Below are 21,143 nucleotides of genomic sequence, written 5' to 3'. Positions count from 1 at the left end.
TTTTGGGTGTTGTGGGGCATCAATTATTGAGAGGTCCATTCTACAGAATGTAATATGTCTTCACCAGGCCCTTACAGACAGCTGATGGTGTTTAGTATGTCTTCACCAGGCCCTAACAGACAGCTGTTGGTGTTTAATATGTCTGATGGTGTTTAATATGTCTTCCTCAGGCCCTTACAGACAGCTGATGGTGTTTAATATGTCTTCCTCAGGCCCTTACAGACAGCTGATGGTGTTTAATATGTCTTCCTCAGGCCCTTACAGACAGCTGATGGTGTTTAATATGTCTTCCTCGGGCCCTTACAGACAGCTGATGGTGTTTAGTATGTCTGATGGTGTTTAATATGTCTTCCTCAGGCCCTTACAGACAGCTGGTGGTGTTTAATATGTCTTCCTCAGGCCCTTACAGACAGCTGGTGGTGTTTAATATGTCTGATGGTGTTTAATATGTCTTCCTCAGGCCCTTACAGACAGCTGGTGGTGTTTAATATGTCTTCCTCAGGCCCTTACAGACAGCTGGTGGTGTTTAATATGTCTGATGGTGTTTAATATGTCTTCCTCAGGCCCTTACAGACAGCTGATGGTGTTTAGTATGTCTGATGGTGTTTAATATGTCTTCCTCAGGCCCTTACAGACAGCTGATGGTGTTTAATATGTCTTCCTCAGGCCCTTACAGACAGCTGGTGGTGTTTAATATGTCTTCCTCAGGCCCTTACAGACAGCTGATGGTGTTTAGTATGTCTGATGGTGTTTAATATGTCTTCCTCAGGCCCTTACAGACAGCTGATGGTGTTTAATATGTCTTCCTCAGGCCCTTACAGACAGCTGATGGTGTTTAGTATGTCTGATGGTGTTTAATATGTCTTCCTCAGGCCCTTACAGACAGCTGATGGTGTTTAATATGTCTTCCTCAGGCCCTTACAGACAGCTGATGGTGTTTAGTATGTCTGATGGTGTTTAATATGTCTTCCTCAGGCCCTTACAGACAGCAGTAGTTCCTTTATTGAGATTGATACACAGCATTTTGCAGCAGCTGCATAAAATTGACCTCCGTCATCTGCAGAAGGACATGTTGAAGCACAATGGGTCAAGCTCACTAATGATGCTATTAGTCGGAGAGTCTCACAGGAGCTGGTTATAGTACTGACGTGGACTGTACGTTCCGTGCATCCCAAATAGCACCCTATTTCCTTCATTTGGCTGCAGGGTAGCCTAGTGGTTAGAGCGTTGGACTAGTAGCCGGAAGGTTGCAAGTTCAAACCCTCGAGCTGACAAGGTAAAAATCTGTCGTTCTGCCCCTGAACAGGCAGTTAACCCACTGTTCGTAGGCCGTCATTGAAAATAAGAATTAGTTCTTAACTGACTTGCCTGGTTAAATAAAGGTAAAATTAAAAATAGTGCACTTCTGTTGACCAGGGCCCATTGGACTCTGGTCAAAGTAGGTGCACTATATAGGGAATAGAATGCCATTTTGGGGACATAGCTGTGCAATACTGTTGTCAAGCCCCATGTGAAATGACTGAATGATGCTCCTATGGATCCATAAATTAAATTATATGAAAGGATAGAGGACAAAAATTACATAATAATATATACAGTATGAAATGTATAATATTAATAATGTGTTTCCCCCTAAAAATATATATGAATATCTATGATTTACCAATTTCATGAAGATATCCCCAACTTCCCCAACATTTCTCACAGTGACTGTCTTCACCAGTGGAGAGGTCAAGGGTTCAGTAGTTCATAAGATCAAAGCATAGGAGTGGGGTTTCATATCCTTCTCGTATAGTAAACCTGATTGGCCGAATGATTCGCCATGAATCTACTGTAATGATGAGCATAATTTAGAAAACTTAAGAGAAAAAAGTTTAAGCCATCTGGAAATGGCAACAGTTTTGGGCAAGAGATGAGAATCTGTGTAGAACAATTGTGTGTAAACACAAACAAGGTTTCTAGAGACACGCTTTGGCAATCAGACACTGGCAACAGCAGTACCAGACAGCTGCAAGGTTTTCCGATTGAAGTGATATCTGTGTGCAATATTACCATCAATGCTAACTCCATACACTGCATTCTGAAAGTATTCAGACCCCTTGACTTTTTCCACATTTTGTTACATTACAGCCTTATTCTAAAATTAATTTAAAAAAATGTGTTTACACACAATACCCCATCATGACATCACAATACCCCATCATGACATCACAATACCCCATCATGACATCACAATACCCCATCATGACATCCCAATACCCCATAATGACATCCCAATACCCCATAATGACAAAGCAATACCCCATAATAACATCCCAATACCCCATAATGACATCACAATACCCCATCATGACATCACAATACCCCATCATGACATCACAATACCCCATAATGACAAAGTGAGAATAGTTTTTCAGACACTTTAGCAAATGTATAAAAAAGAAATAAACTGAAATAGGTTATTTATATAAGTGTTCAGTTCCTTTGCTATAAGACTCTAAATTGAGTGCATCCTGTTTCCATTGATCGTCCTTGAGATGTCTCTACAACAAGGTCCTACAGTTGACAGTGCATGTCATTATAAGGAACATCAAATTTGACATACCAATTAGGATGTGTCTAGAAATACTCAAATCAGTTATAGAACTCATCGCCCTTCATGGAAGCGCTTCCAAAACCTTCCATAACAAAGCCATCACCTACAGACAAATTTACCTGGAGAAGAGTTCCCTAAGCAAGCTGGTCCTGGGGCTCTGTTCACAAACACAAATAGACCCCAAGAGCCCCAGGACAGCAATACAATTAGACCCAACCAAATCATGAGAAAACAAAAGATAATTACTTGACATATTGGAAAGAATTACCCCAAAAAAACTGAGCAAACTAGAATGATATTTGGCCTTAAACAGAGAGTACACAGTGAATACCTGACCACTGTGACTGACCCTAAACAGAGAGTACACAGTGGATACCTGACCACTGTGACTGACCCTAAACAGAGAGTACACAGTGAATACCTGACCACTGTGACTGACCCTAAACAGAGAGTACACAGTGAATAACTGACCACTGTGACTGACCCAACAGCTTTGACTATGTACAGACTCAGTGAGTATGGCCTTGCTATTGAGAAAGGCCGCCGAAGGCAGATCTGGCTCTCAAGAGAAGACTGGCTATTTGCACAGTGCCCACAAATTTAGGTGGAAACTGAGCTGCACTTCCTAACCTCCTGCCCAATGTATGACCATATTAGAGACACATATTTCCCTCAGATTACACAGACCCAACAAGAATTCGAAAACAAATCCAATTTTGATAAACTCCCATATCTACTGGGTGAAATACCAGTGTGTCATCACAGCAGCAAGATTTGTGACCTGTTGCCACAAGAAAAGGGCAACCAGTGAAGAACAAAGAGAGAGGAGTAGGGGAGGGGAAGGGGAGGGGGAAGGAGGAGAGGAGTAGGGGAGAGACATGGCTGTTGTCACTAAGCACAAATTACAGTACACGGTCATGACAGGTGACACATCACCAACACTTTCACTGTTAATTAACTAAGATTCTGTTCCTGACCTCCTTTTCTCTCTCTCTCCCCCTCTTGTCTGTGTCTGTGTCTGTGTCTGTGTCTGTGTCTGTGTCTGTGTCTGTGTCTGTGTCTGTGTCTGTGTCTGTGTCTGTGTCTGTGTCTCTCTCTCTCTCTCTCTCTCTCTCTCTCTCTCTCTCTCTCTCTCTCTCTCTCTCTCTCTCTCTCTCTCTCTCTCTCTCTCTCTCTCTCTCTCTCTCTCTCTCTCTTCTCCAAACTAAGAGGGAGATGTGAAGTTCTGTAACTCAATAATATAATTTATCATTTTTTTCCCCCTCCTTTACCGTAGAGCTGTTTTTGTGTTTTCCAGTTTGAACAAGACAGTATATTTACACAATGCTGAAATATACACAATAGAATAACACGTTTGTAGATGAAGCAAATGTTTGAATAAAGAAGGAAGAGTTTCCCTCTCTCTATATATATATGCTCTCTCTATATATATTATGAGTCCCAAATGCCACCATATCCCTACAGAGTGCACTACTTTTGACCAGAGAGATGTATAGGGAATAGGGTGCCATTTGGGACAGCCCATAAGACTCCCGAGAGCCAAAGCAGAATAGCTAGAGTCCGTGAGAAAGTGATAAATCATGGTCCAACTCTGTGGCCCAAATGGCAGCATATCTCCTTTATAGTGCACTAACTTTGACCAGGAACCATAGGGGATATGGTGCCATTTGGGAGTTAAGTTAGTGCTTTGAGCTAGTGCTTTGTTGTTCCTTTTCTCCTCCTCAGCCCTCCACAGCTGAGCCGGTACATTGATGAATAACTGTTCTCAGAGAGAAGAGCATAAAAAAACAAGAAAATGAAAGTTATAAATTAAAACTATTCTGGGGCTGTTTCTCCCTGATCCTAGGACGGATAGAGGGGTAGAGGGTAGGGTGATGGGGGTGTGGAGGGGTAGAGGGTAGGGTGGTGGAGGTGTGGAGGGGTAGAGGGTAGGGTGGTGGTGGTGTGGAGGGGTAGAGGGTAGGGTGGTGGAGGTGTGGAGGGGTAGAGGGTAGGGTGGTGGAGGTGTGGAGGGGTAGAGGGTAGGGTGGAGGAGGTGTGGAGGGGTAGAGGGGTAGATGGTAATGTGATGGAGGTGTGGAGGGGGAGGGTAGGGTGGTGGAGGTGTGGAGGGGTAGAGGGTAGGGTGGTGGAGGTGTGGAGGGGTAGAGGGTAGGGTGATGGAGGTGTGGAGGGGTAGAAGGGTAGATGGTAGGGTAATGGGGGTGTGGAGAGGTAGAGGGTAGGGTGGTGGAGGTGTGGAGGGGTAGAGGGTAGGGTGGTGGAGGTGTGGAGGGGTAGAGGGGTAGATGGTAATGTGATGGAGTTGTGGAGGAGAAGAGGGTAGGGTGATGGAGGTGTGGAGGGGTAGAGGGTAGGGTGATGGAGCTGTGGAGTGGGTAGAGGGTAGGGTGATGGAGGTGTGGAGGGGTAGAGGGGTAGATGGTAGGGTAATGGGGGTGTGTAGGGGTAGAGGGTAGGGTGGTGGAGGTGTGGAAGGGTAGAAGGTAGGGTGGTGGAGGTGTGGAGGGGTAGAGGGGTAGATGGTAATGTGATGGAGGTGTGGGGGTGTAGATGGTAGGGTGGTGGAGGTGTGGAGGGGTAGAGGGTAGGGTGGTGGAGGTGTGGATGGGTAGAGGGAAGGGTGATGGAGGTGTGGAGGGGTAGAGGGGTAGATGGTAATGTGATGGAGGTGTGGAGGGGGAGGGTAGGGTGGTGGAGGTGTGGAGGGGTAGAGGGTAAGGTGATGGAGGTGTGGAGTGGGTAGAAGGTAGGGTGATGGAGGTGTGGAGGGTAGAGGGGTAGATGGTAGGGTGATGGGGGTGAGGAGGGGTAGAGGGTAGGGTGGTGGAGGTGTGGAGGGGTAAAGGGTAGGGTGATGGAGGTGTGGAGGGGTAGAGAGGTAGATGGTAGGGTAATGGGGGTGTGGAGGGGTAGAAGGGTAGATGGTAGGGTAATGGGGGTGAGGAGGGGTAGAGGGTAGGGTGATGGAGGTGTGGAGGGGTAGAGGGTAGGGTGGTGGAGGTGTGGTGGGGTAGAGGGTAGGGTGATGGAGGTGTGGAGGGGTAGAGGGTAGGGTGGTGGAGGTGTGGAGGGGTAGAGGGTAGGGTGATGGAGGTGTGGAGGGGTAGAAGGGTAGATGGTAGGGTAATGGGGGTGTGTAGGGTAGAGGGTAGGGTGGTGGAGGTGTGGAAGGGTAGAAGGTAGGGTGGTGGAGGTGTGGAGGGGTAGAGGGGTAGATGGTAATGTGATGGAGGTGTGGGGGTAGAGGGTAGGGTGATGGAGGTGTGGAGGGGTAGAGGGTAGGGTGGTGGAGGTGTGGTGGGGTAGAGGGTAGGGTGATGGAGGTGTGGAGGGGTAGAGGGTAGGGTGGTGGAGGTGTGGAGGGGTAGAGGGTAGGGTGATGGAGGTGTGGAGGGGTAGAAGGGTAGATGGTAGGGTAATGGGGGTGTGTAGGGTAGAGGGTAGGGTGGTGGAGGTGTGGAAGGGTAGAAGGTAGGGTGGTGGAGGTGTGGAGGGGTAGAGGGGTAGATGGTAATGTGATGGAGGTGTGGGGGTGTAGATGGTAGGGTGGTGGAGGTGTGGAGGGGTAGAGGGTAGGGTGGTGGAGGTGTGGATGGGTAGAGGGAAGGGTGATGGAGGTGTGGAGGGGTAGAGGGGTAGATGGTAATGTGATGGAGGTGTGGAGTGGGTAGAAGGTAGGGTGATGGAGGTGTGGAGGGGTAGAGGGGTAGATGGTAGGGTGATGGGGGTGAGGAGGGGTAGAGGGTAGGGTGGTGGAGGTGTGGAGGGGTAGAGGGGTAGATGGTAGGGTGATGGGGTGAGGAGGGGTAGAGGGTAGGGTGGTGGAGGTGTGGAGGGGTAAAGGGTAGGGTGATGGAGGGGTAGAGAGGTAGATGGTAGGGTAATGGGGGTGTGGAGGGGTAGTGGGTAGGGTGGTGGAGGTGTGGAGGGTAGAGGGGTAGATGGTAGGGTGATGGGGGTGAGGAGGGGTAGAGGGTAGGGTGGTGGAGGTGTGGAGGGGTAAAGGGTAGGGTGATGGAGGTGTGGAGGGGTAGAGAGGTAGATGGTAGGGTAATGGGGGTGTGGAGGGGTAGTGGGTAGGGTGGTGGAGGTGTGGAGGGGTAGAGGGTAGGGTGGTGGAGGTGTGGAGGGGTAGAGTGGTAGATGGTAATGTGATGGAGGTGAGGAGGGGTAGAGGGTAGGATGATGGAGGTGTGGAGGGGTAGAGGGTAGGGTGGTGGAGGTGTGGAGGGGTAGAGGGTAGGGTGATGGAGGTGTGGAGGGGTAGAGGGTAGGGTGGTGGAGGTGTGGAGGGGTAGAGGGTAGGGTGATGGAGGTGTGGAGGGGTAGAAGGGTAGATGGTAGGGTAATGGGGGTGTGTAGGGTAGAGGGTAGGGTGGTGGAGGTGTGGAAGGGTAGAAGGTAGGGTGGTGGAGGTGTGGAGGGGTAGAGGGGTAGATGGTAATGTGATGGAGGTGTGGGGGTGTAGATGGTAGGGTGGTGGAGGTGTGGAGGGGTAGAGGGTAGGGTGGTGGAGGTGTGGATGGGTAGAGGGAAGGGTGATGGAGGTGTGGAGGGGTAGAGGGGTAGATGGTAATGTGATGGAGGTGTGGAGTGGGTAGAAGGTAGGGTGATGGAGGTGTGGAGGGGTAGAGGGGTAGATGGTAGGGTGATGGGGGTGAGGAGGGGTAGAGGGTAGGGTGGTGGAGGTGTGGAGGGGTAGAGGGGTAGATGGTAGGGTGATGGGGTGAGGAGGGGTAGAGGGTAGGGTGGTGGAGGTGTGGAGGGGTAAAGGGTAGGGTGATGGAGGGGTAGAGAGGTAGATGGTAGGGTAATGGGGGTGTGGAGGGGTAGTGGGTAGGGTGGTGGAGGTGTGGAGGGCTAGAGGGTAGGGTGGTGGAGGTGTGGAGGGGTAGAGTGGTAGATGGTAATGTGATGGAGGTGAGGAGGGGTAGAGGGTAGGGTGATGGAGGTGTGGAGGGGTAGAGGGTAGGGTGGTGGAGGTGTGGAGGGGTAGAGGGTAGGGTGATGGAGGTGTGGAGGGGTAGAGGGTAGGGTGGTGGAGGTGTGGAGGGGTAGAGGGTAGGGTGATGGAGGTGTGGAGGGGTAGAGGGTAGGGTGGTGGAGGTGTGGAGGGGTAGAGGGTAGGGTGATGGAGGTGTGGAGGGGTAGAGTGGTAGATGGTAATGTGTTGGAGGTGTGGAGGGGGAGGGTAGGGTGGTGGAGGTGTGGAGGGGTAGATGGTAGGGTGATGGAGGTGTGGAGGGGTAGAGGTGTAGATGGTAGGTTAATGGTTCTACACCTGCATTGCTTGCTGTTTGGGGTTTTAGGCTGGGTTTCTGTACAGCACTTTGAGATATCAGCTGATGTACGAAGGGCTATATAAATAAATTTGATTTGATTTGATTTGAATGGGGGTGTGGAGGGGTAGAGTGTAGGGTGGTCGAGGTGTGGAGGGGTAGAGGGTAGGGTGATGGAGGTGTGGAGGGGTAGAGGGGTAAAGGGTAGGAAGATGGTGGTGTGGAGGGGTAGAGGGTAGGGTGGTGGAGGTGTGGAGGGGTAGAGTGGTAGATGGTAATGTGATGGAGGTGAGGAGAGGTAGATGGTAGGGTGGTGGAGGTGAGGAGGGGTAGAGGGTAGGGTGGTGGAGGTGTGGAGGGGTAGAGGGTAGGGTGATGGAGGTGTGGAAGGGTAGAGGGTAGGGTGATGGAGATGGTAGGGGTAGAGGGTAGGGTGATGGAGGTGTGGAGGGGTAGAGGGTAGGGTGATCGAGGTGTGGAGTGGGTAGAGGGTAGGGTGATGGAGGTGTGGAGGGGTAGAGGGTAGGGTGATCGAGGTGTTGAGGGGTAGAGGGTAGGGTGATGGAGGTGTGGAGTGGGTAGAGGCTAGGGTGATGGAGGTGTGGAGGGGTAGAGGGTAGGGTGATGGAGGTGTGGAGGGGTAGAGGGTAGGGTGATTGAGGTGTGGAGGGGTAGAGGGTAGGGTGATGGAGGTGTGGAAGGGTAGAGGGTAGGGTGATGGAGATGGTAGGGGTAGAGGGTAGGGTGATGGAGGTGTGGAGGGGTAGAGGGTAGGGTGATCGAGGTGTGGAGGGGTAGAGGGGTAGATGGTAGGGTGGTGGAGGTGAGGAGGGGTAGGGTGGTGGAGGTGTGGAGGGGTAAAGGGTAGGGTGATGGAGGTGTGGAGGAGTAGAGGGGTAGATGGTAGGGTAATGGGGGTGTGGAGGGGTAGAGGGGTAGATGGTAATGTGATGGAGGTGTGGAGGAGAAGAGGTTAGGGTGATGGAGGTGTGGAGGGGTAGAGGGTAGGGTGATCGAGGTGTTGAGGGGTAGATGGTAGGGTGATGGAGGTGTGGAGTGGGTAGAGGGTAGGGTGATGGAGGTGTGGAGGGGTAGAGGGTAGGGTGATGGAGGGGTAGAGGGTAGGGTGATTGAGGTGTGGAGGGGTAGAGGGTAGGGCGATGGAGGTGTGGAAGGGTAGAGGGTAGGGTGATGGAGATGGTAGGGGTAGAGGGTAGGGTGATCGAGGTGTGGAGGGGTAGAGGGTAGGGTGATCGAGGTGTGGAGGGGTAGATGGTAGGGTGGTGGAGGTGTGGAGGGGTAGAGGGTAGGGTGATGGAGGTGTGTTGAGGGGTAGATGGTAGGGTGATGGAGGTGTGGAGTGGTAGATGGTAGGGTGATGGAGGTGTGGAGGGGTAGATGGTAGGGTGGTAAGGGTGTGGAGGGGTAGATGGTAGGGTGATGGAGGTGTGGAGTGGGTAGAGGGTAGGGTGATGGAGGTGTGGAGGTGTGGAGGGGTAGAGGGTAGGGTGATCGAGGTGTGGAGTGGGTAGAGGGTAGGATGATGGAGGTGTGGAGGGGTAGAGGGTAGGGTGATGGAGGTGTGGAAGGGTAGAGGGTAGGGTGATGGAGATGGTAGGGGTAGAGGGTAGGGTGATGGAGGTGTGGAGGGGTAGAGGGTAGGGTGATCGAGGTGTGGAGGGGTAGAGGGTAGGGTGATGGAGGTGTGGAGGGGTAGAGGGTAGGGTGATGGAGGTGTGGAAGGGTAGAGGGTAGGTTGATGGAGATGGTAGGGGTAGAGGGTAGGGTGATCGAGGTGTGGAGGGGTAGAGGGGTAGATGGTAATGTGATGGAGGTGTGGGGGGTGTAGATGGTAGGGTGGTGGAGGTGAGGAGGGGTAGAGGGTAGGGTGGTGGACGTGTGGAGGGGTAAAGGGTAGGGTGATGGAGGTGTGGAGGAGTAGAGGGGTAGATGGTAGGGTAATGGGGGTGTGGAAGGGTAGAGGGGTAGATGGTAATGTGATGGAGGTGTGGAGGAGAAGAGGTTAGGGTGATGGAGGTGTGGAGTGGGTAGAGGGTAGGGTGATGGAGGTGTGGAGGGGTAGAGGGTAGGGTGATGGAGGTGTGGAGGGGTAGAGGGTAGGGTGATCGAGGTGTTGAGGGGTAGATGGTAGGGTGATGGAGGTGTGGAGTGGGTAGAGGGTAGGGTGATTGAGGTGTGGAGGGGTAGAGGGTAGGGTGATGGAGGTGTTGAGGGGTAGATGGTAGGGTGATGGAGGTGTGGAAGGGTAGAGGGTAGGGTGATGGAGATGGTAGGGTGATGGAGGTGTGGAGGGGTAGAGGGTAGGGTGATGGAGGTGTTGAGGGGTAGAGGGGTAGATGGTAGGGTGATGGAGGTGTGGAGTGGGTAGAGGGTAGGGTGATGGAGGTGTGGAGGGGTAGAGGGTAGGGTGATGGAGGGGTAGAGGGTAGGGTGATGGAGGTGTGGAGGGGTAGAGGGTAGGGTGATGGAGGGGTAGAGGGTGATGGAGGTGTGGAGTGGGTAGAGGGTAGGGTGATGGAGGTGTGGAGGGGTAGAGGGTAGGGTGATGGAGGGGTAGAGGGTAGGGTGATGGAGGTGTGGAAGGGTAGAGGGTAGGTTGATGGAGATGGTAGGGGTAGAGGGTAGGGTGATCGAGGTGTGGAGGGGTAGAGGGGTAGATGGTAATGTGATGGAGGTGTGGGGGTGTAGATGGTAGGGTGGTGGAGGTGAGGAGGGGTAGAGGGTAGGGTGGTGGACGTGTGGAGGGGTAAAGGGTAGGGTGATGGAGGTGTGGAGGAGTAGAGGGGTAGATGGTAGGGTAATGGGGGTGTGGAAGGGTAGAGGGGTAGATGGTAATGTGATGGAGGTGTGGAGGAGAAGAGGTTAGGGTGATGGAGGTGTGGAGTGGGAGAGGGTAGGGTGATGGAGGTGTGGAGGGGTAGAGGGTAGGGTGATGGAGGTGTTGAGGGGTAGATGGTAGGGTGATGGAGGTGTGGAGTGGTAGAGGGTAGGGTGATGGAGGTGTGGAGGGGTAGAGGGTAGGGTGATGGAGGTGTTGAGGGGTAGATGGTAGGGTGATGGAGGTGTGGAGTGGTAGATGGTAGGGTGATGGAGGTGTGGAGGGGTAGAGGGTAGGGTGATGGAGGTGTGGAGTGGTAGATGGTAGGGTGATGGAGGTGTGGAGGGGTAGAGGGTAGGGTGATGGAGGTGTTGAGGGGTAGATGGTAGGGTGATGGAGGTGTGGAAGGATAGATGGTAGGGTGGTGGAGGTGTGGAGGGGTAGATGGTAGGGTGATGGAGGTGTGGAGTGGGTAGAGGGTAGGGTGATCAAGGTGTGGAGGGGTAGAGGGTAGGGTGATGGAGGTGTGGAAGGGTAGAGGGTAGGGTGATGGAGATGGTAGGGGTAGAGGGTAGGGTGATGGAGGTGTGGAGGGGTAGATGGTAGGGTGATGGAGGTGTGGAGTGGGTAGAGGGTAGGGTGATCAAGGTGTGGAGGGGTAGAGGGTAGGGTGATGGAGGTGTGGAAGGGTAGAGGGTAGGGTGATGGAGATGGTAGGGGTAGAGGGTAGGGTGATGGAGGTGTGGAGGGGTAGAGGGTAGGGTGATCGAGGTGTGGAGGGGTAGAGGGTAGGGTGATGGAGGTGTGGAGGGGTAGAGGGTAGGGTGATGGAGGTGTGGAAGGGTAGAGGGTAGGGTGATGGAGATGGTAGGGGTAGAGGGTAGGGTGATGGAGGTGTGGAGGGGTAGAGGGTAGGGTGATCGAGGTGGGGAGGGGTAGAGGGGTAGATGGTAATGTGATGGAGGTGTGGGGGTGTAGATGGTAGGGTGGTGGAGGCGAGGAGGGGTAGAGGGTAGGGTGGTGGAGGTGTGGAGGGGTAAAGGGTAGGGTGATGGAGGTGTGGAGGAGTAGGGCCCTGGTCAATAGAACACTATATAGGGCCCTGGTCAATAGAACACTAGATAGGGCCCTGGTCAATAGAAGAACACTAGATAGGGCCCTGGTCAATAGAACACTAGATAGGGCCCTGGTCAATAGAAGAACACTAGATAGGGCCCTGGTCGTTAAAATAACACTAGATAGGGCCCTGGTCAATAGAAGAACACTAGACAGGGCCCTGGTCAATGGAACACAAGACAGGACCCTGGTCAATGGAACACTAGATAGGGCCCTGGTCAATAGAACACTAGATAGGGCCCTGGTCAATAGAACACTAGATAGGGCCCTGGTCAATAGAACACTATATATTGCCCTGGTGAATAGAAGAACACTAGATAGGGCCCTGGTCAATGGAACACTAGATAGGGCCCTGGTCAATAGAACACTAGATAAGGCCCTGGTCAATAGAAAACTAGATAAGGCCCTGGTCAATAGAACACTAGATAGGGCCCTGGTCAATAGAACACTAGATAGGGCCTTGGTCAATAGAACACTAGATAGGGCCCTGGTCAATAGAACACTAGATAGTGCCCTGGTCAATAGAAGAACACTAGATAAGGCCCTGGTCAATAGAACACAAGACAGGACCCTGGTCAATGGAACACTAGATAGGGCCCTGGTCAATAGAACACTAGATAAGGCCCTGGTCAATAGAAGAACACTAGATAAGGCCCTGGTCAATAGAACACAAGACAGGACCCTGGTCAATGGAACACTAGATAGGGCCCTGGTCAATGGAACACTAGATAAGGCCCTGGTCAATAGAACACTAGATAAGGCCCTGGTCAATGGAACACTAGACAGGACCCTGGTCAATGGAACACTAGATAGGGCCCTGGTCAATAGAACACTAGATAAGGCCCTGGTAAATACAACACTAGATAGCGCCCTGGTCAATGGAACACTAGATAGGGCCCTGGTCAATAGAACACTAGATAGGGCCCTGGTCAATAGAAGAACACTAGATAAGGCCCTGGTCAATAGAACACTAGATAGCGCCCTGGTCAATAGAACACTAGATAGGGCCCTGGTCAATAGAAGAACACTAGATAAGGCCATGGTCAATAGAACACGAGATACGGCCCTGGTCAATAGAAGAACACTAGATAGGGCCCTGGTCAATAGAAGAACACTAGATAGGGCCCTGGTCAATAGAAGAACACTAGATAGGGCCCTGGTCAATAGAAGAACACTAGATAGGGCCCTGGTCAATAGAAGAACACTAGATAGGGCCCTGGTCAATAGAACACTAGATAGGGCCCTGGTCAATAGAACACTAGATAGGGCCCTGGTCAATAGAACACTAGATAGGGCCCTGGTCAATAGAACACTAGATAGTGCCCTGGTCAATAGAAGAACACTAGATAAGGCCCTGGTCAATAGAACACAAGACAGGACCCTGGTCAATGGAACACTAGATAGGGCCCTGGTCAATAGAACACTAGATAAGGCCCTGGTCAATAGAACACTAGATAAGGCCCTGGTCAATGGAACACTAGATAGGGCCCTGGTCAATAGAACACAAGACAGGACCCTGGTCAATGGAACACTAGATAGGGCCCTGGTCAATAGAACACTAGATTAGGCCCTGGTCAATGGAACACTAGATAGGGCCCTGGTCAATAGAACACTAGATAGGGCCCTGGTCAATAGAAGAACACTAGATAAGGCCATGGTCAATAGAAGAACACTAGATAGGGCCCGGGTCAATAGAAGAACAGTAGATAGGGCCCTGGTCAATGGAACACTAGATAGGGCCCTGGTCAATAGAACACAAGACAGGACCCTGGTCAATGGAACACTATATAGGGCCCTGGTCAATAGAACACTAGATAAGGCCCTGGTCAATACAACACTAGATTAGGCCCTGGTCAATGGAACACTAGATAGGGCCCTGGTCAATAGAACACTAGATAGGGCCCTGGTCAATAGAAGAACACTAGATAAGGCCCTGGTCAATAGAACACTAGATAGCGCCCTGGTCAATAGAACACTAGATAAGGCCCTGGTCAATAGAACACTAGATAAGGCCCTGGTCAATAGAACACTAGATATGGCCCTGGTCAATAGAACACTAGATAGGGCCCTGGTCAATAGAACACTAGATAGGGCCCTGGTCAATAGAACACTAGATAGTGCCCTGGTCAATAGAAGAACACTAGATAAGGCCCTGGTCAATAGAACACAAGACAGGACCCTGGTCAATGGAACACTAGATAGGGCCCTGTTCAATAGAACACTAGATAAGGCCCTGGTCAATAGAACACTAGATATGGCCCTGGTCAATGGAACACTAGATAGGGCCCTGGTCAATAGAACACAAGACAGGACCCTGGTCAATGGAACACTAGATAGGGCCCTGGTCAATAGAACACTAGATAAGGCCCTGGTCAATAGAACACAAGACAGGACCCTGGTCAATGGAACACTAGATAGGGCCCTGGTGAATAGAACACTAGATAGGGCCCTGGTCAATAGAAGAACACTAGATAAGGCCCTGGTCAATAGAACACTAGATAGCGCCCTGGTCAATAGAACACTAGATAGGGCCCTGGTCAATAGAAGAACACTAGATAAGGCCATGGTCAATAGAACACGAGATACAGCCCTGGTCAATAGAAGAACACTAGATAGGGCCCTGGTCAATAGAAGAACACTAGATAGGGCCCTGGTCAATAGAAGAACACTAGATAGGGCCCTGGTCAATGGAACACTAGATAGGGCCCTGGTCAATAGAACACTAGATAGGGCCCTGGTCAATGGAACACTAGATAGGGCCCTTGTCAATGGAACACTAGATAGGGCCCTTGTCAATAGAAGAACACTAGACAGGGCCCTGGTCAATAGAACACTAGATAGCGCCCTGGTCAATAGAACACTAGATAGGGCCCTGGTCAATAGAAGAACACTAGATAAGGCCATGGTCAATAGAACACGAGATACGGCCCTGGTCAATAGAAGAACACTAGATAGGGCCCTGGTCAATAGAAGAACACTAGATAGGGCCCTGGTCAATAGAACACTAGATAGGGCCCTGGTCAATAGAAGAACACTAAAAGGGGCCCTGGTCAATAGAAGAACACTAAATAGGGCCCTGGTCAATAGAAGAACACTAGCTAGGGCCCTGGTCAATAGAAGAACACTAGATAGGGCCCGGGTCAATAGAAGAACAGTAGATAGGGCCCTGGTCAATAGAAGAACACTAGATAGGGCCCTGGTCAATAGAAGAACACTAGATAAGGCCTTGGTCAATAGAAGAAAACTAGATAGGGCCCTGGTCAATAGAATAACACTAGATAAGGCCCTGGTCAATAGAACACTAGATAGGGCCCTGGTCAATAGAAGAACACTAGATAGGGCCCTGGTCAATAGAATAACACTAGATAGGGCCCTGGTCAAGAGAACACTAGATAGGGCCCTGGTCAATAGAAGAACACTAAAAGGGGCCCTGGTCAATAGAAGAACACTAAATAGGGCCCTGGTCAATAGAAGAACACTAGATAGGGCCCTGGTCAATAGAAGAACACTGGATATGGCCCTGGTCAATAGGACACTAGATAAGGCCCTGGTTAATGTAACACTAGATAGGGCCCTGGTCAATAGGACAATAGATAGGGCCCTGTTCAATAGAACACTAGATAGGGCCCTGGTCAATAGAACACTAGATAGGGCCCTGGTCAATAGAAGAACACTAGATATGGCCCTGGTCAATAGAACACTAGATAGGGCCCTGGTCAATAGAACACTAGATAGGGCCCTGGTCAATAGAAGAACACTAGATAGGGCCCTGGTCAATAGAAGAACACTAGATATGGGCCCTGGTCAATAGAAGAACACTAAATAGGGCCCTGGTCAATAGAAGAACACTAGATAGGGCCCTGGTCAATAGAAGAACACTAGATAGGGCCCTGGTCAATAGAACACTAGATAGGGCCCTGGTCAATAGAAGAACACTAGATATGGCCCTGGACAATAGAACACTAGATAGGGCCCTGGTCAATAGAACACTAGATAGGGCCCTGGTCAATAGAAGAACACTAGATAGGGCCCTGGTCAATAGAACACTAGATAAGGCCCTGGTCAATAGAAGAACACTAGATAGGGGCCCTGGTCAATAGAAGAACACTAGATAGGGCCCTGGTCAATAGAACACTAGATAAGGCCCTGGTCAATAGAATAACACTAGATAAGGCCCTGGTCAATAGAATAACACTAGATAGGGGCCCTGGTCAATCGAAGAACACTAGATAGAATACTGGTCAATAGAAGAACACTAGATAGGGCCCTGGTCAATAGAACACTAGATAGGGCCCTGGTCAATAGAACACTAGATAGGGCCCTGGTCAATAGAAGAACACTATAGCGGTGATCTATATGGTCAATAGAAGAACGCTAAAGGGAATAGTGTACCGTTTGGGCTGCAACCTCAGTGAGGAGGGCTGAAGAGTACTGAGGAGGGCTGAGGAGGACTGAGGAGGGCTGATGAGGGCTGATGAGAGCTGAGGAGGGCTGAAGAGTACTGAGGAGGGCTGAGGAGGACTGAGGAGGGCTGATGAGGGCTGAGGAGGGCTGAGGAGGGCTGAGGAGGGCTGAGGAGGACTGAGGAGGGCTGAGGAGGGCTGAGGAGGACTGAGGAGGGCTGAGGAGGGCTGTGGAGTACTGAGGTGGGTTGATGAGGGCTGTGGAGTACTGAAAAGGGCTGAGGAGGGCTGTTGAGGGCTGAGGAGGGCTGAGGAGGACTGAGGAGGGCTGATGAGGGCTGAGGAGGGCTGAGGAGGGCTGAAGAGGGCTGAAGAGGGCTGAGGAGGGCTGAAGGGGGCTGAGGAGGGCTGATGAGGGCTGTGGAGTACTGAAGAGGGCTGAGGAGGGCTGAGGAGGGCTGAAGAGGGCTGAGGAGGGCTGAGGAGGGCTGAAGAGGGCTGAGGAGGGCTGTGGAGTACTGATGAGGGCTGAAGAGGGCTGAAGAGGGCTGAGGAGGGCTGAGGAGGGCTGATGAAGGCTGTGGAGTACTGAGGAGTACTAAGGAGGGCTGAGGAGGGCTGAGGAGATGTGGGGAGGGCTGAGGCGGTGTGAGGCAGTGTCAGAATGGCTGAGGTGGTGTGAGGCGGTGTGAGGAGGGCTGAGGAGGGCTGAGGAGGGCTGAGGCGGTGTGAGGAGGGCTGAGGCGGTGTGAGGAGGGCAAAGGAGGGCTGAGGCGATGTGAGGCGGTGTGAGGAGGGCTGAGGAGGGCTGAGGCGGTGTGAGGAGGGCTGAGGCGGTGTGAGGAGGGCAAAGGAGGGCTGAGGCGGTGTGAGGAGGGCTGAGGCGGTGTGAGGAGGGCAAAGGAGGGCTGAGGCGGTGTGAGGAGGGCTGAGGTGATGTGAGGCGGTGTGAGGAGGGCTGAGGAGGGCTGAGGCGGTGTGAGGAGGGCTGAGGCGGTGTGAGGAAGGCTGAGGAGGGCTGAGGCGGTGTGAGGCGGTGTGAGGAGGGCTGAGGTGTTGTGAGATCGTTTGAGGCGGTGTGAGGCGGGCAAAGGAGGGCTGAGGCGATGTGAGGCAGTGTGAGGAGGGCTGAGGAGGGCTGAGGCGGTGTGAGGAGGGCTGAGGCGGTGTGAGGAAGGCTGAGGAGGGCTGAGGCGGTGTGAGGCGGTGTGAGGCGGTGTGAGGAGGGCTGAGGTGGTGTAATGGGGTGTTCTGAGGAGGGCTGGGGTGGTGTGAGGAGGGCTGATGCAGTGTGAGGAGGGCTGAGGCAGTGTGAGGCGGTGTGAGGAGGGCTGAGGCGGTGTGGGGAGGGCTGAGGCGGTGTGAGGAGGGCTGAGGCAGTGTGAGGCGGTGTGAGGAGGGCTGAGGCGGTGTGAGGAGGGCTGAGACAGTGTGAGGAGGGCTGAGGCGGTGTGGGGAGGGCTGAGGCGGTGTGGGGAGGGCTGAGGCGGTGTGGGGAGGGCTGAGGCGGTGTGGGGAGGGCTGAGGCGGTGTGGGGAGGGCTGAGGCGGTGTGAGGAGGTTTGCTGAGGCAGTGTGAGGTGATGTGAGGAGGGCTGAGGCAGTGTGAGGCGGTGTGAGGAGGGCTGAGACAGTGTGAGGGGGGCTTGGGCAGAGTGAGGAGGGCTGAGGCGGTGTGAGGAGGTGTGAGGAAGGCTAAGGCGGTGTGAGGAGGGCTAAGGTAGTGTGAGGAGTGCTGAGGCGGTGTGAGGCAGTGTGAGGCGGTGTGAGGAGGGCTGAAGGAGGTGTGAGGAGGTACATCTTCATCCAATGATCTCTCACCATAAAGACGCACAACACAATCCAATTAAAGCCCCTCTCCTCTCTGGTCAGTCTAATACTGCAACCCTTGTGTGTTGTGAGTTTGTCCTCTAAGGGAAAATCAGGTATTTGGTGTTTGTATATACGTTGTATATAGAGAACTATGTTTGTATCTTGATGGTCAATACTATTACGCAGGATGTGTTGTTTTAGTGTCTGAAAGGGGGGGGGGGGGGGGGTTGTTGAATTTAAAAAAAATGTTTTTCTTTTGTTTGCTGAGGAAATGGTGTTGGAAAGGGTGAGGGGTTGTACTGTATTTGATGTGAGGGGTAAAGCTACATTGCGTGTTCACAGAGGGAAGGACAAGCACACCCTTGTTGCAGGGTTGTCTATAAATACATTCCCAGGGACAAGTCTTGTCGTAGAGGGAGAACATTGTAAGCTTGAGTGGGTTAGTGCCAGCCTAAATTGAGATATGAATGATAGCCAAGCAGCCACCAGTCTCTCGCTCTCTCCCTCTTAAAACATGGGGGCAGGCCAACCCGGTTAGTGCCAGCCAGGCAGGCAATCCTCATTCCAAATACGCTAATACATATCCCCATATCCCACACTGTCTGTCTGTAATATAACACACTACCCTGCTGGTTTTAATGACTGCACCTCCATAGGACGCTCATGGAGAAATCCCTTCCCTCCTTTAACCCGCCCTGTGTCTTTACCGCGTTAGCATGGATGCTCTATCTGCTGTGTGAGATATGGGCGACACCGCACCATGCTGTTGGTTTTATGGGCAGGGGAGCAGCCGGCCAATCAGATGTTGCGAAGACGAAGCATCCCGCTTCTCTAATGAAGCTATTAACAATGGTCGGCTGCTGCCAGATGGTCTGTCATTGAGGAGGAGTGGAGAGAGAGAACGAGGGAAAAGAGAGAGGGGGGGAGAAAGAGTGGGAGTGGGGGAAAGAGGAGGAGAACAGGGAAGGTAGAGAGAGAGAGAGAGAGAGAGAGAGATAGAGAGGGAGACAGACAGACAGAGACAGAGAGAGACAGAGAATTAGACAAACACCAAATTGAGACTCTGCATGCAAAATTCTGCAAAAATATCCTCAGTGTACAACGTAGAACACCAAATAATGCATGCAGAGCAGAATTAGGCCGATCCCCACTAATTATCAAAATCCAGAAAAGAGCCATTACATTCTACAACCACCTAAAAGGAAGTGATTCCCAAACCAATCAAATCATGAGAAAACAAAAAGATAATTACTTGACACATTGGAAAGAATTAACAAAAAAACAGCGCAAACTAGAATGCTATTTGGCCCTAAACAGAGAGTACACAGTGGCAGAATACCTGACCACTGTGACTGACCCAAACTTGAGGACAGACAGACAGACAGACAGACAGACAGACAGACAGACAGACAGACAGACAGACAGACAGACAGACAGACAGACAGACAGACAGACAGACAGACAGACAGACAGACAGACAGACAGACAGACAGACAGACAGACAGACAGACAGACAGACAGACAGACAGACAGGCAGGCAGACAGTGCAGCTGAGGCCTGTGTTGCTGTGCTCTGTTCTCAATGGGTTTAAAGTTTAAAGGTTGTTAGTGAATAACCCATTCAGAGTGTACCAATGTCCTGCGTCCCAAATGGAACCATGTTCCCTACTCAGTCTACTCCTTTGGACCAGGGCCCCTTCTCTGGTCCAAAGTAGTGCACTATAAAGGGAAGAGGTGCACGGTCCTCTGGAAGCTCGTCCTAGTTCACTCCGCTCGCTCCGTTTTCTTCATTAGCTCGATCACGAGGGAGAAAACAAGCTGTCATTGGTTCATGCTGATGTTACAGAACACACATGACCACACACAGTCATCATTATGTGAAATGTGGAGAAAACTCCCCCCTTATTCCATGATATACACCATAGGATTCACCAGTTCTGCCAAGTGTTTGTGTTTGATAGTAAAAAAAACTGATGCTACGTTCACCTCAATCTGTCTATCAGCCTATAACTGGGGAAATATCGTAGGCTTCACTCTTCAATTCAGTAGGCTATATCTTCACTCCTCAATTCAGTAGCCTATATTTTCACTCCTCAATTCAGTAGGCTATATCTTCACTCCTCAATTCAGTAGGCTATATCTTCACTTGTCAATTCATTAGGCTATATCTTCACTTGTCAATTCAGTAGGCTATATCTTCACTCCTCAATTCAGTAGGCTATATCTTCACTCCTCAATTCAGTAGGCTATATCTTCACTCCTCAATTCAGTAGGATACATTTTCACTCCTCAATTCAGTAGCCTATATTTTCACTCCTCAATTCAGTAGGCTACATCTTCACTCCTCAATTCAGTAGGCTATATCTTCACTCCTCAATTCAGTAGGCTATATCTTCACTCCTCAATTCAGTAGGCTATATCTTCACTCCTCAATTCAGTAGGCTATATCTTCACTCCTCAATTCAGTAGGCTATATCTTCACTCCTCAATTCGGCTGTGAGTTGGGAGCTGTGACTGGCTTAGCTGTGGGGAAATTACCACTCCGCAGAAATGTGAACCTAGTTATCTAGTATGCTAAAACGTAGAAATGGAAACCTAGTTATCTAGTATGCTAAAACGTAGAAATGAAAACCTAGTTATCTAATATGCTAAAATGTAGAAATGGAAACCTAGTTATCTAATATGCTAAAATGCAGAAATGGGAACCTAGTTATCTAGTATGCTAAAACGTAAAACACTAAGATAAGCAGGCACCCCTGTCTGTATCCTGAACCTAAAAAAAATAGTCGAAAGTGGAGCAACATTTTGTCCACTGTCCAATTTGTTGTGTGGGTCTGTTGGGAGGCATGACGTAAGGGCCTCTGAACACAGGAGTGGTTCACCTTCAGTTAACTGGGCCTTCATCCTGCCTTCATCCAGCCTGTGACTCTCACTGTTTCACTGCAGAACTCTGTGACTTACTGGAGGTTAAGTTTGATAGTGAAGGAAATTAGTGAAAGCCTAGAGTATCACAAAATCCAATTCATAACGACTGATTCCAACCACTAAACCTGGAGGCTTGGTTCACCATGAAGCAGACCTGGATCCACATCGCCTC

Source organism: Oncorhynchus kisutch, linkage group LG19 (assembly GCF_002021735.2).
Source record: "Oncorhynchus kisutch isolate 150728-3 linkage group LG19, Okis_V2, whole genome shotgun sequence".
In the NCBI taxonomy this organism is placed as follows: domain Eukaryota; kingdom Metazoa; phylum Chordata; class Actinopteri; order Salmoniformes; family Salmonidae; genus Oncorhynchus; species Oncorhynchus kisutch.
This window is presented reverse-complemented; position numbering follows the sequence as displayed.